Source organism: Camelus bactrianus, chromosome 32 (genome assembly GCF_048773025.1).
Source record: "Camelus bactrianus isolate YW-2024 breed Bactrian camel chromosome 32, ASM4877302v1, whole genome shotgun sequence".
In the NCBI taxonomy this organism is placed as follows: Eukaryota; Metazoa; Chordata; class Mammalia; order Artiodactyla; family Camelidae; genus Camelus; species Camelus bactrianus.
Window position 1 is genome coordinate 13,338,398 of NC_133570.1, and position 17,724 is coordinate 13,356,121.

Here is a 17,724-nt window from a genome sequence, read left to right on the forward strand (position 1 = left end):
GGGACTCTGATTAGCCAGGCAGAGCAAAGGCCAGTTTCTCATCTCGTTCCTATTTTGCCACGGCCTCCATTAGGAGAGTTCATTTCCCTCGACTTTGTAAAGTTTACACTTAAGCCTCACTTAGACCTGGAACCCTGGGAGAAAGATGGGTCCCAGTGGGTTCCCGTTTCTGTCCAAGCTCCCAAGTGCCCAGGTCCCCAAAGTGCTCTGAAAATGGAAGAGAGCCAGCCTCTAAGACTGTCTGTCCAATTTCCCATCTGATTCCACTCCTCTGCCCACCAAAAGAGAACCAGGAGGCCTCCGGCCAGAAACTCGGAGGCTGCCAATTCAAGCCTGGCAGCACTCGCGGCTCGCTCCGTGGTCCTGGGAAAATGACGGGACTCCTCTGCACACTCATTCTCTATTGCCAGAAGAGAGACAATAAAACCCGCTTCCCAGAGAGCCAAGGGAATTAATTACTTGCGCGTTTATTAAGTGCTTTGAAGATGAAATGTGTGAAGTGTTCACTTTTTCCCTGACTTGCCCTCAGGTTTTCCTAAGCAGGACAGGGAGTCACTAACAGCCATGTCCACAGCTTGCATGGAAAGTTCAGGACACTTCCTAAGGGCACAAGTAACATATTAACTCTCCCTTGAGTTTCAGCCTGTGTAGCAGCAGGGGTGAAGTGGGTTTGCAGAAACTCTCCCAGCTTGGCTGAAATTCTCCTCCAACAGCAGGTTGGAAACTTTCACAGAGCTGCTTCCATCGCTTTGTTCACTTATTCAACAAATATTTATCAAACACCTTCTATGTGCCAGGGATTCTTTGGGGCCCGGGGAACACAGCAATAGACAAAACACCAAAAATCCCTTCATTCTAGAATTTCCACTGGGAAGTCGTGGAGGCAGGAACAGGGAGCACACAATAAACGAAAAAGAAAAGTGATACAGAGTCTGTGAGATGGTGAAAAGTGTTCAGAAGGAAAGTAAGTGAGAGGTAGGGAGGAGTGGCCGTTTGATGAAGGGCAGTCAGGGAAGATGACATCTGAGCGAAAGCTGGGAGGGAGGGAGGGAGCTGGGGGATACTCAGGGGCAGAGCAATCCAGGGATCAGGAACACCACGCAGGAAGGTGCTGAGTTTATCTAAAGTAGAGGAAACTGGGGGAAGAGTAGAGGGGAGATAAAGACAGATGGGCAACGTGGGAGGGGACTGGTGCAGGTCACGGAAGGCCTGAGAGGTCATTAATACTTTAGCTTTTATGTGAGTGTAGTTAATAAACTCAGTGGAGGTGGGTGGGTGGATGGATGCAGGGGTGGATGGGATGGAAGGATGGATGAATGGATGGGTAGATGTGTGGATGGATGATGGATGGATGAATGGATAGGTAGATGTGTGGAAGGACGATGGATGGATGGATTGGATGGATGAATGAATGAATGGGTAGATGTGCAGATAGATGATGGATGGATAGATGGATGTCCTTGCCAGAGCAGTCAAGATTCTTGGTTGCAAACAACTAACCCTAATTAAGGCAGAAAATAAAGTGTTTGAGATACTGGGTAACTAAGAATCTATAAGAAAAATTTGAGATGAAAAGTGAGTGACATTATTGTGCAGGGCGTCTTCCATTTGGTCCTCTGGATCCACTCTTTCTTTCTCCATCCTGCTCTGTGCCCAGAACACTGACCTATATGGGCCAACGCAATGTTTTCTCTAGCTCTGGCATGAGATCAGAGGGAGGAAGGAGTATGTTGACAAAGTATTTATCCTCTGGTCTCCTCCCTGCCATGTCATCACAGGTTGACTGTGTCCCTCTACCCAAGGCCACAGCTGTTGTCAGGAGGCCTCTCCACACACTGTCTCTGGATTCTAAAAACTGCTCCCCTCCTCTCACCCCCACAGGCAGTATTATGTCCAGCTCCAGAGTACTGAACCATTCCTTTTCCTAGACACAGTCCATGCTTTTGTTCATCGGTCCTTTGTGAAATGCTCCTCAAATTCCCTCATTTGAATATGGCATCTGTCTGTTGCTGCGTCCTGCTCCTGTCCACTTACTCTCCTTGGCATATGCCTAGCGCCCGGCTCAGTGTCTGCTGTGTTACAGAAACAGATGGGTAACTGATGGATGCATGGATGCATGGCCCTAACAAGAGTGGTCAGGATTCCTGGTTCCAGACAACTAACTCCAATGGAGGCAGAAAACGAACATTCAGGACAGTGGATCACTCAGAGAATCTGCAAGAAGAATAGTGGGGCAAGGAACAAGGGAGGCGAGGAGCCTGGAACCCCAAACAATGCTTCAGCACCACAAGAGCCAAGTTAGGACGCCCCAGCTCTCGTCACCACCACCACTGCCCACTGCCCCTGGGATAAACGCTAAATACTTTCCATGGACTCCAAGACTTCCATCTTGAGCAGAATATCGAATTGGCCCAACACTAGTTTCTTGACATATCCTAGTTTCTAGGGAATGGGGGGAGGGTATCTGCTCCCCTTGGCTCATGTAGGAGACAGGGACTGTCTCCCACCTATTTTGGAATTTCTCCTGAAGAAAGATATGTAGATGGTAAACAGCAAAAAAAAAAAAAAAGAAAGAAAAAAAAACACACACATACACCATAGTGAATAACTAGTCCTGAACTTGGCTCACCAAACATCACTTAACAAGCGGTTTTATGAACAAACAGCCCTATGAAGAAGATACGACATAAGGCTCTCTAACCCTCAACGAGCTTTCTTACTGGTGGATGAGAAAGAATAAAGACAGAAGAAATAGGTATTAGAGATTTAAATAGACCTGAGAAGGCAGAGTTTCCAAAAGTGGACATCCATTAAATGAGTGCCTTCTGATACTCTGTGATGGGGAAAAATGGTCCATGATCAATACTGCATTCTTGACACCCCCTTAGAGATTCATAGTAAGCATGGGTGTATTAAAGGCTCTGAAAAGTCTGGCAGAATTTTTAAAATCTTCTGGGTTTTCTTTAATTCCAAACTGCTTCACCATGGAATCATTTTTCATACAGCAGCCTGGGGGCCTTAGCGGTTTGTGAAAGGAACGCTCTTATCAGATGTTGGGAGACCGTGGGGATAACGCGGATGGGGTGATGGAGTGGAGCCCTACTGGAGAACACTTCATTTTTGGAACGTGATCTTTCACTGTCATGGGGGGACAGGGGAGCCAGAACCACAGCCTGAGAAGATCTGGGTTGACAACGACACTCATATTTGAGATGCAAAGAGGGAGACAGGAGATTCTGGAACACGGGTATGTCAGGTAACGATCACTTTCCTTGTTGGACCTTGTTCACTGCCATTGGTGATGACTTTAGGGGGCCTGGGGAGAGACTGAGATTCCCCAAAGCCAGTCTACACCCTGTGGAAAACGCAGACAAAAGACTCAACCGGTGGGAGTTCAGTCCAACTGAACTCAAACTCAAAGAACATTCTAGACAAATCCAGGGCATCTCAAAACCAGAGTCCTGTAGCATTTCAGAACTCTCTCGTCACTGACTTCTGGCTGTCCCACCGATGGAGAAACAGGGACTTAAAATTAAACAGCACTCCCTGACTACAGGATCTCCGAGTTTTTAATTCACAAGTGATCTTTGCCCATCTTCAGTGAGGAAACCGAGGATGCACTATATCCCTGATTTATGAGACCAACAACCTCCTCCCTTTTTTTAATGAAGCATCTTCCAGAATAAGCACTCCATACAATCCACTTTTGAAAACCAATGATGACCCAATTCCCTCAACTTTACAGATGGAGCAACTGAGACCCAGGGAAGGAACTTAAACCTGCCTAAAGTCAAACATTACGCGGACAGGAGACCAGAACCCAGGAATCGCGTCTCTTTCCACCATGCTGCGCGGTGAAGAGGCCTCTGTTCAACGGCCTTGGAGATCAGCGCCAAGAAATGAAAGACAAAGAAGGTTGTTTTTTTATTATCATCATCATCATATGCTTATGGATTAGGGCCTGCAAAGTGCACCCCCCAGAAATGTGTTTTTTGAAAGACAATGGAATTTGGAAAAGTTGCCAACCCTTGTCTAAAAGAACCCAGCATAGAAGGGAGAGAAGAAACAGTTGTGAGCAGATGGCTACTGAGATTAGACAAGTGTGGATCCCCACTCGGGTGGAATGATTAATGTTTTATGAAGGCTGGAGATCACCAATTAGTTTTTTAAATAGATCCATCTCCTCCCCTTGCCCACCGACTCCCTTCCTAAGGCCTTTAGCACAAAGCTTCAGCTTCTTTCCCCCGGGGCCACTGACATCAACACCTTCCCTGCCCAAGGGCTCCCACTCAAGTTCACATCAGATGATGTCACTCCACAAGACCGCCAAAGCAAATGCCAAGTTCCTCACTAAAAGAATATGGGCCCAGCTGAGATTTCAAGGCACATCTCCCATCACTCATCCCCTCCTGCCTGACATGAGGACCTTCTCACCACCTCCTAAACCCCATCCACTTTCAGAGCTCCCCCTGTGCCTTTAGAAATGCTTTACGATCTGCCCAGAATGCGTGCCTCTGTCTTCAGTGGGAGAACTCCTCATCCGTCGCAGCCCATCTCAGATGCTTCCTCCTCCTTGAAGTCACTCCTCTGGCAATGAGTCCACCCGTACCTAGTGAGGCCTCCATTATATTTACTCGTTCATGAGGCCAGGGACTCATTAAATACCTGCTACGTGCAGGTCACTGTTCCAGGTGTGGGGGATACAGAGGTGAACGGTCCCTAATCCCATGAAATTTCAAATTTACTGGAGGGAAGAAGCTCAATCAACAGGTAAGCAATTAAAGAAGCTATTTCAAACTCTTTAAAAAAAAAAAAAAAAAGCCCTCTGCCATCATGTTGTATGCAGACAATGTAAGTACAAAAAAAGCACAATTAGCTGCCTAACTGCGCCGCCTCCCCCAGGCGGGCCTGAGAAGGAGCCGATTTGGGGGCCAGGCTCCGGGTTAATTTGTGGCAGTGCCTGGGGTAAGTCCCTCGCTCCTCTGGTGCCCCAGTTCCTCCCCTGGGGCAGAAAATATCAAGGTTAACAATGTGGTCTCCAAACCACAGGCTGGGTGGAGCTGGGGCCCAGGATCATGATTATTAAGCTCTGCCTGATGCCAGGATGAAAGGCAGTCTATAAAAACACCGGTACTATTAGGGCAGAGGCGGGTCAAGTCCAGGCTACCGCCAGTGGCTGGAGAAGGCCTGGGAGTTCTTCTACATGAAAGTGTCACTGCAGAGGTGAGCTGGGATCAATCAGTACTGTCATTAGTCCTCCGTTTGCCAGCTTGCTGGGTGTTCCCCAGGAGGACAGCTTAGAAGCATCCTCCAGTGCATCTTAGAGAAAAATCTCATGGTCCTAACCCCAAAAAGCCCCAGCTCCGGCCCACTATTCTGATTCCTCTGGATTAGCAGGAATTGTAGACCTACTACGTGCCAAGCACTTCCCCCATGAGGTGTGCAATAGACCGTTACAGCAACAACCCTGAAGGTTCAGTGCTCTTGACTGGTGGGTTCTCGACTGGTGGGTTCAAGAAACAGAAGCCCAGGTCGGGGCAGTGGTGGGGGTGGTTAACCAAGCCAAATTCACATGGCAAGTCTCAAGTTCCTTCCCCCACGTTCCACACTTTCGGGGGCTTTCCTCACATACCATCTCCTGAGCAGTGCTGATCCTTGAGTGGCAGCTGAGGCCAAGAAAGAGCAGAAAAACCACCACTTAGGAACCTTATCCTCTTATGTTTTTTCCTCCCCTCTTGCTCTCTCTGATGGATTCATCTCCTCTGTTTCTCCAAGGGCCTTCTGGTTTCTGCCGCCTGCGGAGACATCCCACATCTTTCTCAAGATCACAAGGTGACAGGATCTTACCAGCCCTCAGAGAAACAGCACTTTTGAGGGTGCGAGGGCTGGGAAGAACGTGTCTGTGTACAGACTCAGGGAACACTGCGGAGTTCCAACTTGAATTGTCCTCAATTCACCTGTCAGATGCCCCAAGGCTGCCATGGCTACTGGGAACACCCTACATTAAGAGCCGTGCTGCCTGGGGTTGGAAGGAGGCCCTCCCATCTCTTGAGAACCATAACTCAGTTTTCTCATCTGTAGAGGGGGAACAACTAACTTCCTTAAGACTGAGAGCAAGAGAAACAACAAGGGCCTCCTAGACAGCACAGGGAACTATATTCAATTTCTTGCAATAACATATAATGGAAAAGAATCTGAAAAGAAAAAATATATACGTATGTACACATGTAGCTGAATCACTTTGCTGTACACCTAAAACTAACATTGTAAATCAACTACACTTCAATTAAAAAAATTTTTTTTAAAAAAAAGCATGAGAAAATGCTTATTTCTCTTTGTAATTTTTTAATTGCCTCAAGCTGGAGGTATTCAGCTATGGCTGATCAATTCACTCATTTATTCAATAAATATTTTATTTTGAGCCCCTACAGTATGCCCAGAGCGGCTTTAGGCCCTGGAGATAAAGTCGAGAGTAAGACACATTAAGTATCTGTGTCCAGAGAATCCCCAGCTCCCTCCAGATTCTCCAAGAGTTCTATGAACCAAAAAGCTGCAGTAAATCCCTTCTGACCCACAGCCATTATGGGTCCCTCCTGCCTCTATCTCCCCATCTGTAAAATGGGATTAATGACAACCCCCAAGGATAGCATCAGATTAATAAATGAAGAGACCAAGGTGCTTTGAGCTCCCTGAAAAAGGGAGGGGCCGGGAGCTGTGGGGGCAGAGATGCGTCTGCTGCCAGCGAGAAGGCGGCTTTCCTTCACATTCCCGGGAGCCCACCGAGTCTGAAAGGACTCTCTGGTCCCCTGGAGCGAGGCCTGAACAGACTCTGCAAAGGGGCAAGGTCCCGGAGTTATGGACTGAAGGCGGAGAGAGGGTGATGTACACGCATTTACCTCCGGGTCACTGATTCCAACGCAGCCTGGCAGATCTCAACCGAAAGTTACTGCCATCTGCTCCATGACCTCAATCCATTTGCTAACGTGCACATTGCAACTGGCAGCCCCAGCGGGCAGGCTGGCACTGACCGCGGCTGAAAATGGGTCACTCCCAAGAGTCCCAAGGGCTGGCCTGGGCCCTGGATTGGGGTTGGGAGTGAGCAGGGAGGGGCCTGGAACTTTCCATCTGAAACAATAGCTGTAAGAGTGGCATGGGTGAAGGTCTCATCCACCAGGATGCTTTGGAGAGGCCACGTCATTGCCCCACTCGCGGGAACTGGACGTCAGACAAATCACAGCAAAGCGTGATGCGGCCTAGGGCTCATTTCACAGGACAATAAAAACTGTTTATTAAGGACCGACCATGTGCCAAGCACATGGAACTGGGTTCATTACCCGAATCACCTCATGCAACTGTCAGCCCAAATCCAGGAGCTACGTATTCTTACTTTCAACTGACAGATGAGAAAACCGAGGCTCAGAGAGGCAAAGATATTGCCCAAAGCCACACAGCCATAGGTGGTGGGCTAGGATTTGAACTCAAGAAGTTTAGTGGGTACAGAGTTTCACTTTGGTGTGATTTTAAAAAGTTCTGGAAAGGGATGGTTGCCCAATTATGTGAATGCACTTAATGCCATGTAAAAATAATTTAAACAGTAAATTTTGCTATGTGCATTTGACTACAGTTTAACTAATTCATCAAAGATATCATTCCCAAGTGAAAAAAAGAGGTAAAATGTACTTTCCCTTGGGACCTGGAAAGTCCACTTTGAGATATAATAATGAACAAGTGGAAATAACATACATGATCATCCACAGGGGAAGAACTAAATGGGACGTATTCATCCCACACAGCACTACAGAGCAGCAAAAACACAACCGGTCTGTATTACTAATATGAAAAATCTCTTAGGAATGTTGTTAAGCAAAAAAGAAAAAAAAAAGCAGACATCTCTATACAGTATGAATCAATGTATGCAAACACACATATACACTCAGAAAGCACCATTTATTTTCTGCAAGTTGTGCTTGTTTTGAAAACATAAATTTGCTCCATCATGATTGATGTATTTGGGAACAATCTGAGCATAACCGAATTTTGTGTTTGCTCATGCATGGTTTCATCCACAAGAAACACTGGGTCAACGCAGAAAATTGCACCCAGCTGAACTGACCACACAGGAACACACGAAACAAACACCCCCCACCCCCCCACCCCCACCTCCAACCCCTTCCAGCTGCCTCGGTGCACCGTGGGTGCTGGAGCCACACCCATCCACACCTGAGCTACCACTTTCTGATTTCAGACAGCCTCCTTCTACCCATCCACAAGAATTCACAACCTGCAACCCTCCTGGCATCACTTCCACAAGGGAAGTTCAGGACTCTGCCAGAGTCAAGATCATAGTTGTTACAGCATTTAAGTCCTTCCTAACCATTTAACATGTGTAAAACTGCACTATCGTTCTTATAAGCGTCCTTTTTTTTTTTTTAACGTGTTACTGACAAGGTTTTTGAGTGTGGCCCCCTTCCCTTATTCTTTTCATAAGCCCTGCGGTTTGTACTGCGAGATTTTGCACAGTGCCGTAACTTTAGGAATACACATGCTACGTTATAGCAGAACTGACTGTATGTACATTTTTTTCTAATATAAACACACATATACATATGTGTATGTGGATAAATTAAGTCAAAATTGATAAATCGATAACAGTGAGCTTATCACTGGGGTGGGGAAGTCGGAGGAAGTGGTTAGAAGGATGTGACTTTTCTATGTATAGGTTTGTTTTGTTTTGTTTTGTTTTTGACAAGAAATGTCATTAATTTTAATTGTGTAGCTAAAATTTTTCATTTAAAGAAAAGGGATTCACTGTTTCTACACCCATGATCATAACACCACCACACACAAGAGCCAAGAGGTGGAAGCAACCCAGATGTCTACTGATGGAGAAACGGATAAACAAAATGGGGTCTATCCATACAATGGAATAGGATTCTGCCTTAAAAAGAAGGAAATCCTGTCACATGCTACATGGATGAACCTTGAGGACGTTATGCTCTGTGAAACAAGCCAGACACAAAAGGACAAATACTGTCTGACTCCACTTCTGTGAGCTTCCTAGTGTTATCACATTCAGAGAGAAAGCAGAAAGGTGGCTAGCAGGGGTCAAAGGGAGTTAGTGTTTAATGAACACCAAGTTTCAGTTTTGCAAGATGAAAAGAGTTTTCAAGATCTATGGCACAAGAAGGTGAATATACTTAAAACTACTGAAAATGATTAAGATGGTAAATTTTATGTGTTTTTTTTAACACCATTACATTAAAAAAATCCACATTGACAAACCAATATACTACATGAAAAGCTGCACTGATAAAGCTACACAGAAAGATATGGAATGGCCCATTTCCTGAAGCTTCTAGAACAATGCTCAGTCCCTGCAAAAGAACGTAAAAGGAGCTGGTTGACTCTGGTTCATCCGCTCACAGGGCTGGCTGGCTGATTGATTGGCGGAGGCATGATGCCCCACCCAGGGGCTTAATTTGAGCCTGGAGTCAGGAGGGCGCCATAAATAACGCGTTAACCACCGACTCCTCGACTCCTCACAGCGCCAGGCATCCAGCAAAGTGCTGCGTGGCTTTGTCCCTCCAGATCTGCTGTGAAACCAGATCCTGCCTGTCATCCACCAAGACGGTGCCCAGAAAATCTACGACCAGGCACACAAGCGGAGAAGCACCGGGGCTGCGGGTCAGCCAGGGCTTCCAGACTCTGTCCCCCTCGCCACCCGCAGATGCCCTCGGTGGCCCTGCCAGCTGCTCCCAGAGAGGCCCAGGGATGAAATGGCACTCCTGCGTGTGTGCGCTGCACAGCGGGGGGACGCAAAAGGCCTGCGCCCACACCCCAGAGGCAGGTGTTCCGCAAGCCTCCCACGCAGGCCTGCCAAAGTCGTCCCCCCTGCCTTCCCGGGGCCCTGAGTGATCCTCAGACGTGCCCTGGGCGACAGCCACTGCTTTCAGCAGCAATCAAACTAATGGCCCGCATCTGCCCACCCTGATGAGCGGGTGGGTCGAGGTGACAGCACTGCCAAGCATTCGTGCTCCCAGCATCTCTGAGCCGTCAGAGGAAGGAAAGAGCACTCTAGCCAGCTCCGTCCCTGCCAAGCGGGCTGGGAAGTGTTGTCTCCTCACTCAGAAACGCCCTTCCCACCTCTTGGCCCTCCTGACTCTCAGGCACTCTTCAAGATTCAGTGAATGCCTCCTCCTCCAGGAAGCTTCCATGATCGCAGCTCTCCTGCCTCTGCTCTGCCCCATGCCGGGCCAGACAGAAGCCCTTTCAGGCGTATCCCCCCGTACCCAGCCCCCTGCTTGGCACAGAGGAGACTGGTTAACGGATGCTAAACAAGAATGGGAAGGAAGATGAGGTCTTCTCAGGGCTGAGAGTCAAGAGTAGGAGGATCTTAAAGCCAGAAGATATTTTAGTGGGACCTATGGGCATCACCATTTTCTACGCTGCTTACCCTTTCTTGAGAATCTGATCAAAAGCCATTTCCTTAAAGGCACATGTTCATTCACACTCATACACAAAATGTTCAGGGACCATTCTGACAAAGTTGAACACAGTTACCACGCGATCCAGCAATTCCACCCCAAGTTACAGACCCAAGGGACATGAAGGTACACGTCCACGCAAAAACGTGCGTGTAAATGTCCGTAGCTGCATTATTCACGCTAGCCAGCAGGTGGAAATAACCCAAACCTCCACCAACGGATGAACGCATAAACAAAATGCAGTGTATACATACAACAGAATGTTATTCAGTCCTAAAAAGAAATAAAAGTACTGATACGTACTTCATCGTGGATGAAGCTCAAAAAACATGATGCTGAGTGCAAGAAGCCAACCACAAAAGGCCACATATGGTAGGAGTCCATTTGCGTGAAATGACCAGAATCGGTAAATCCACAGAGATGGAGAGCAGACAGGTATTGGCCAGGGGCTGGGGGGAGGGGCATGACTGCTTGAAAATATTTGCTCTTAAATACTCAGGAAAAAAATATTTGGAACTAGACAGAGGTGGTGGTTGCAAAACACTGTGGATGGACTAAAGGCTACTGCATTGTTTTAAAATGGTTAATTTTATGTTACGTGAATCTTCCCTCAATTAAAAAAAAAAAAAAATCCAGGGACCTTCAAGTTCATTCCTATAGGCATCTTCTCTTCCAGACCCCCAAATGAAGGACCCAGAGTAACATCATTCTTTTTCTTTCATGGTTGGAGATATGAAAGTCCAGAGAGGAAACAGAAGTTGCTTCTGCTCTTAGATCTGGAACTGGGGGTCCCTGACTCCCCATCCACTGCTCTTTCCGCGTCTCTCCAAGATGTTTCTCACGCCCTGCTCACCTCTCAGACACCTGTGTTCCCTGAATGTTTTCTTTCTCTAAACCTCAGTTTCTCCCTATATACAACTGGAAGTTTGGCCAAGACATATTTATTATATGTCTGATGGTAGTATCTGGATGAGCAGTAATTCATTTTTATTCTAACAGTTGTCGTTTTTAACAAGCACAGGAAAAAAAAATACACTGAGCAAATCAAACCATAAGTAATAGAGACTAAAGGATGTGTGTATAAATGTTTCCCCCTTTTTCTTAACTTTCCATTAATGCTTGTTTTTCTTTTCAAAAAGAAAAAAGAAAAAAAGCTCACATTTGACACACAGAAGCCAGAGGGCTTGAAACTGCCCGTATCCTTTATTGGTAAGGAAACTCATGTTGGCTAGCCTTAAAATAGATTTTTTTTTTTTCAAGTGAGTCAGTTTAGATGAAAATATTAAGAAAATAATCCTACAGGTGGTGTAATCATGGAAAAAAGGGCTAAGAACGAACGTGACTAATTACAGTTCAAGACTGGCTGAATGGCAGCTGTGACATTCTACGACCCCATGACAAGCTCTGGGCGTCCCCTGCTCCTGGCATGGTTGTTTAGGGTTTCGGCCTCAAACACATCAGTCGAGACTGACAACGAGGCAGGTGGGGCCCTGAGAGGCCTTCTCTCTGGCAAACATGCGAAGCTTTGTCTCCGAATCGCTCCATGCTCCTTACTCTGGGTGATCCGCAACCTTGGGACCCATCACTGACCTGCCCACTTCCCCCTGTTGGCCCCTCTTCTTGCCTCCCAGGATACCTGGACCATAAAGCCGTCCTTCAACGCCAAGCAGTGGGCCAGCTGCCCCGCTGAGAGGGAACTTTAACGGAAGGGTATAGGTGTATCCTATTCTGGGGGATGTCTACATTTAAACCGTGTCCCCAGAAAGGTCTTTAATTGAAGCCCCGGGGCATACCTCTCTGATGGTGGAATTTGAGGCCATGTGACAGGTGGTACGGGGAGACATTTTTGAACTGCGGGGGCCTTGCCAACATCTTCCAAGCACACCCCCGAGGCAGCTGCCGTCTTGTCCCACATTTGGACAAGCACGTGGTCCCTTTCCTGGACAAATTCATCTGGTGGGAGGGGGGCAAGTTCAGCCTGGCTGAGCTGGCTGACAGCTCCCAAGTCCTCCGCAAGTTACCCTGCCACACACCCTCTCCCCTCCACACGTTCAACCAAGCTCTTGATGGAGCTGAAAGAACACAGACCTTGGAGCCAGAAAGACCTGAGTTGAAGTTCTGGCTCTCACTCCCCAGCTGTGTGGCTCAGGGTTCAGCCCTTCACCTCTCTGAGCCTCCGGACTGCTCACCTCCAACACGAGGTGAGTCATCCCAACTTTGCAGGTTACGCTTAGCACATAGTAGGTGCTCGGTCAGCAGTTAAGTATTATTTTAAGGAAAATATGAATTCTTTTTTAGACAGAGCCCCTTGAACTGAATGGCTTGGGAACTAAAAATAGACACAGACCAACAAAATATAATCTGTGTGTGTATGTATGTGTGTGGGGGGGTGCTGAGCGACAGGAAAAAAATTAATGGATGGACTGGAAAACAGAAAAGAACATCTCTCTCAATACTTGTTTGTACTTTGGGGGACTGAACCAGCCAACAGTATTACTTACTCCAGAAATTAAATTCAAAGCTATGCATCATGTAGCCCAGGGCCCAGGTCACCTCTCCCCCGAGGACATCCCCGCCTCCGCCCCTGACCACAAACAGGGGCACCTCTCTGTCCCGCCTCTGAATTCAGTTTGCAAAAGAGCCCAAGTGAGAAGCGAAAAGGAGGGCAACTTCAGAACAGGCTGTTAGATTTAGCCAAGCAACTGGTCTCCCCCCGTCGCTAATTAAGTTAATCCGGTGGGTTTGTCTTTTCTTTTTCTTGCCTGATTTCCTCCCACGGAATCAGCCTGGACATTAGAGAAGAATGTGCCTGGTAACACCACCACGCAGGCCTTCCCTTCAGCTGACAAAATGCATTAGCGCCAGAGGGGAGGAGTCGTCTCCCCCGTCTCCCCCGCAAAAGGCACGCACGACACGAGTCATAAAAACCCTGTTTTGTTCTCAGCTGACCAGCCAGTGCATGTGCCCGGGTAAGGAGATAGACTTTCTGCAGGGCTCCCCCTCCCTCTCCCCCAGCATCTCCACCACCCGCCCCCTTCTCATGTTTGGGCCGTTTTGATCTGTCATAACATTGTGTCTGTTTATCCGAAATATTTCCCCTCAAAACGCTTGTTTCTTCAACCTGACTGACATGTTGATACAGCTCCTGACAGCTGAGTGACTCCGATTGAAATAAAATGTAAAGTAAACACATTTGCATACAGTTTACATACGGCCTGGGTCTGAGGAAGGAGAGGAAGTAAGGAGATTGAAATCGGAATTTCTTATCTTGCATCGCCTGGCCTTGGGGTCCCTCCCTTTTCTTTTTTCCAGCTCTCTGCTCCTGGAATGCCCCAGGACGTCAGGCATGGGCCCGCCATCGGGGTTGGAAAAACTTCCTCGGGAGTTCTTCCTCGGTGGGTACGTTTGAAGGCCTTCGCAATTTTCTTTGGAAATGTCTTCTCCGATGTTTCTCCAGATCTGAGGGTCACAGTTCGAGTGAATGTGAACAAGGGAGTTCTGGGCGTTTTGGGTGGCAACCCTCCCTTCTTTGAAGCTGTTTCTCTAAAATGAGGGAGTTGCACTGACAATGATCTTCCATGTATACCTTCTCAGATATTCACAAATGCCACTCTTAGTCCTTAAGATGGCCTGTCACACCCTGAGCCTCACTTCTTATCTCCCCCTACGTCCTTAGGAAATGGACTTCTGACTTCTTCCTGTCTCAGCCTGGGTCCCTAAATGTGGATTTCCCAGCTAATTGCAAAAGAAAACATAGATGAAGCAAGAAATAAACCTTGGCTGATGTAATCCACAGATACTTTGGGATTATTTGTTACTGTAGCACAACCTGGACCATCCTGACTGATACAACAACCAACCTTTCTTAAACAGCTCCTTGCTGTGCTTTACCCCAGAACAAACCAAATAAAGTTGCTCATATGAGAACTCTACCTAACTCCTCACTCCTTCTCTGCTGTCACAAAGGAAATCATAAAGTAGCACTCAGAACATCCAGGGATAGCCAATGCCTCCAGCATAAGCCTGTGGCAAACACCATTAACTGAGTATAGCACCTTTTCTCACGAAGCCTCACACAGCCTCAGAATCCTACTCAACACAGCCCTCCAAGTACCTGCTACAATGATCAGAACTGACTCTCAAGACGCCACTTGTCAAAGGGGAAAGGGTGGGAAGGGATAAATTAGGGGTTGGGGATTAAAAGATACACACTACTATATATAAAATAGATAAACAACAAGGACCTACTGGAGAGCACAGGGAGCTATTATCAATTTCTTGTAATAACATATAATGGAAAAGAATCTGAAGAGAAAAACTATATATGTATGTATGTATAACTGAATCACTTTGCTGTACACCTGAAACTAACATTGTAAATCAACTTCACTTGAATTAAAAAAAAAAAATGCCATTTGTTTCCAGTCTCTCATCTCACCTAGTGTTTCTCAAAGTGGGGTTCCTGGAACAGAGGTGACTGTTGAGCAGGGAACCTGTTAGAAATGCAAATTCTCAGGTCCCCTCAGAGACCAACTGAGTCAGACACCTGGCGGGTGTGGCCAGTAACACCAGCCTGCACTGGATCACAAGAGCCACAATGGGAATATTTACATGGACACTGGCGAAACATCAGGGCTTCTCCTCCACTACCCCCACATCAATCACAGGAAGCCTGGGATTAAGCACTTACCAGCCCACCATTGGATGGAGCCCAGAAATTTGTGTTTTAAAATGTTCTGCAAGTGATTCTGAAGCACACAAACGCTCAGCAACCAATGCCCTGGGGGTGGGGGTGGGGAAAGGTCAGCGGGTAGAATGCGCAAGAAGTCCTGGGTTCAATCCCCAGTACCTCCATCAACAAAATCCAAAAAACTGGCATAAAAAAGAACCACCGCTCTACATAAAAAAAAAAAAAAAAAAAAAAAAAAAAAAATCAGTGACCCTCAACTGGAATTATCTGGGCAGCTTTTAAAAATATACTCATGTTAGGGCCCCGACATCTCAAACCAGTGAGATCTGAATCTTGGGGGCAGGACCCTTGGGAATTTCTCATGCGCAGTCAAGTTTGAGATCCACCAGCCCAAACCGTGCTTCTCAAGCTTTAACACGTGTGTGCAACTCCTGGGGATCCTGTCGAAAGAGCAGGTTCCGATTCCCCAGGCAGCTCGTGCTGTTAGGCCGAGGACCGCACTTCAAGTAGCCAGGCTGTAAACCCCCCCTTCTACTGCCCCTGCTCCCGGCAGTCATCCTCCCCAGAGCCCATCTACAGATGCACCTGGATCCTTCACCCTCATCAGGACAGCCCGGGACGACCACAGAGCAGGTTTGACTCACCTGCCCACCATGTGGGCGCATCTCAAAATGGGTATGTACATAGCTTGTAAAGAAAGTCCTTTTCCAGGACCCAAACTGCCCTCCAGGTGATCAGAGCCACAGTCACACCACGCCTGGAGGTTGGCAGAGGTTGGCATGGGGCAGGCGGCCACCCTGCGGATGCAAAGCCTGGTCAACTAACCCTCCCTGCCCCACCCCGCTTCCTGCTTCTCTTCCAAGGCCCTCTGCTCATAGGTGGGGCCGGGTGGCAGGGAATTTTTTCTACACTCTGCCCACTCTCCAGGGACCAGCTTGCAAGCAGGATGGACAGCCAGTAGCTGGTCTTACCATCACACCACTGGCCGGAAACCTCTCTCCTAGGAAAGGAAGGTGAGGGCAGCCTCAGACCCTGTGAGCGACACCAGATGAGAAGGCAGAGAAGGGAGGTCTGAGGAAGCATTCTAAAATTATTTAATCATGCCATCAGGAATGTGTCAAGCGGTCTGTGCCTGTCACACCTCCTGGCCTTTTCCCGTGCTGTTCCCCGCGCCCAAGACGCCTTCCCAATTCTTCTCCTACACCAAAATCACCATCCTCATCCTCATCCTACCAAACAGGAACCAAGCATCTTAAATGGGCCACAGACTGGGCTGAGAATTTTACACGGATTAGCTCACAGCCATGCCACCAGGGATTACCGTTGGCCCTTTATAACAGATCAGGAAGCAGGGGCTTGGTGAGGAAAAGCAGCTGCCCAAAGCTGCATCACAAGGCTCAGAGCCAGGATCTAAACCCAGGTCAACTGGATTCAAGGGTCAATGCACTTACTAGAGCCCTAGAAGATAGTCCAAGCATTCTCTCTTCTAAGATTTTTTTCCAGGGTTATTCACTCGCAAACACACGGGCCCTCCTATGTGCTCCCACAGCCCAGTGTGTGTTCTCTCTCTCACGGCCCTTGCTGCACGACCTTACTTTGCACCTCAGGGCCGTTGCACTTGCGGTTCCTTCCACTTGGAATGGAATGTTCTTCTCCAGTGAGACTTAGGGCTTCACCTCATCCAAGTTGGTATTCAGTTTCCTAGGGTTGCTGTAACAAATGACTACAAACTTAGTGGCTTAAAACACCACCAGAAAACTATTCTTCGAGGAAAGAAAAAGAACCAGACGCACAGAGAGAAATGAAGACATGAGGCCACATGGTCGTAAAGAGACAAAGTAACATCTGATCCTGAACTGCAGTTCCTCATTCTGATCTGTTCTCACCTTGCTACACAGCCTCAGTTTGTTGGGGATTTTGTTTCTTATAAATAAAAAACCCTGATTAAGACGTTAATGATTATCTCTGGAGTAGGCTGGATAAATCTTACTTATGTCTGCCCAGGAATCTTTTCCATCCCATTTCTTCTGGCCCCTTGACTGTCTATTGGACACATTCTCCTCCAGGCCTGGTCCATCATAGGCCTGATCCACACAATGATAGTAACTGGCAAGGAAGGTCACATGACATGCCTAAAAGGGGGCCGGTCAGAGCCCTTCCCTGCGATTCACACACCGATGCTGGGAAGAAGACTCCTTCTCTTCCCATGAGGATCAAGGAGCTGTCTGAAGACACTGGAGGCCATTTCTCCCACCACATGGGTGCGGTCTACACTGGGAGCCTGAGAAAATGACCCAGGCAGAGACAAACACAAGCGAGAGAGGAAGAGGGGAAGGCAGAAAAAGAAAAGGGGGAAATTAATTCTGATTTCAATTCTAGGTCCTGATTCCTGCCTTTCTTCTTCCCATGATGTAAGGTATCCTAGTCTCCTTTCAGGGATGAAAATGGTTAAATCCTTTTTCAGGACTTAACGCTGATGGAATCTGCATTTCTATTCATTCAAACAGGTATATTCGTACACAAACGTTCATAGCAGCATTACTCATGGTA

General features: G+C 47.5%; 2 long non-coding RNA genes across 6 annotated transcripts in view; one reads left to right on the forward strand and one right to left on the reverse strand.

Annotated features, from left to right (window-relative positions):
• The window catches only part of LOC123619309 (uncharacterized), a 578,093-nt gene that overhangs the window by 397,081 nt on the left and 163,288 nt on the right, over positions 1-17,724 (reverse strand). The window lies entirely within an intron of this gene.
• On the forward strand, positions 12,462-14,913 carry LOC123619308 (uncharacterized). Its single transcript, XR_006727864.2, has 4 exons — positions 12,462-12,685; positions 13,270-13,453; positions 13,797-13,883; positions 14,161-14,913. It is a non-coding gene; the product is annotated as an uncharacterized LOC123619308 (long non-coding RNA).